At 20.3% G+C, this 1,131-nt stretch overlaps 1 protein-coding gene across 2 annotated transcripts in view; it reads left to right on the forward strand.

Annotated features, from left to right (window-relative positions):
• Positions 1-1,131, forward strand: part of LOC102673089 (calcium-binding mitochondrial carrier protein SCaMC-2) — an 18,012-nt gene that overhangs the window by 4,013 nt on the left and 12,868 nt on the right. The window lies entirely within an intron of this gene.

Below are 1,131 nucleotides of genomic sequence, written 5' to 3' on the forward strand. Positions count from 1 at the left end.
CAAGTTTCTGATTCGTCGACAAAGAGGGCTCGACCAAAGATGTGACGTAGCGATTGTCATTTAAAATGACCTTGATAGTTTGCAGCTGTTTCTATCGCCTTTCCCCGCTATATTGTATTCCCTATTCTTTTTAACTTGATTTCATACGCATGCGCTATTGAAGTTAGCTTTTTTTACACATGCGCTGTTTTAATTTTGCAAAACTGATTTATTGATAATCATAGTTCTACTAACCAAAGAAAGATTAAGAGATCGAATAATGTTTCGTGAATATAAAACTTAAATTTTTTAAATGTAATCCATATTATATTCCATCAATATAGCTCAATATCTCAAATAGTGAAAATGTTAATTAAAAATAAAAGTGATGAAATAAAAGATATCGCAGACGGAATTTTCAATTACTTCTCTTTTCTGCTTTTATTTAATAGAGCATTCATCATTATTTAATAGAACAATAGAGCATAAATCATTGAATAATTCAATATATTAATGATTAATAAAAAAAACTATTTGAAATACTAATAATTTAATTATAATTTTATAAATTATATTGCATTTTATATCTTTTATCAAATATTTAATCATTACTGGACTATATTATCAGTTATCAATTATAAGTAAAAACTTAATTTACATAATTTTCATAATTATACACTTAAAAAAATAATATAAAATAATAAAAAATAATATAAAATGAGACTATCGTTTATAAAAACATTATATTTTAAATAATAATCAATAATAAAAAGAATAATAATAAAAATATTTTATAATTGCTGTAAGCAATAAAATAAATTAAATATTAGATATATAATGAAAATATATAATGAAGTATATAGAAAATATATATGAAGTATATAATGAAGAAGGATAATGAGAAGTATTATAATTTTATTATCATTTAATTTAAATTTAATCACAAAAGCAGAATTTTTTATTATGATGAAGTATTTCGCAATATTTCGTCAGCCATGTACTTTATGAAATCATCGTCTGTTGCAAAGTTTCATATTATGAATTTTAATTATAAAATAAATATAAAATTAATATTTAAATTTAAAATTAAAAATTTTTTATTAAAAATGTTTGAAACTTCAATAGATAATTTATAACTATAAAAAAAGGTAA

The sequence above is a fragment of the Apis dorsata genome, unplaced genomic scaffold (genome assembly GCF_000469605.1).
Source record: "Apis dorsata unplaced genomic scaffold, Apis dorsata 1.3 scaffold_1085, whole genome shotgun sequence".
NCBI classification, from domain to species: domain Eukaryota; kingdom Metazoa; phylum Arthropoda; class Insecta; order Hymenoptera; family Apidae; genus Apis; species Apis dorsata.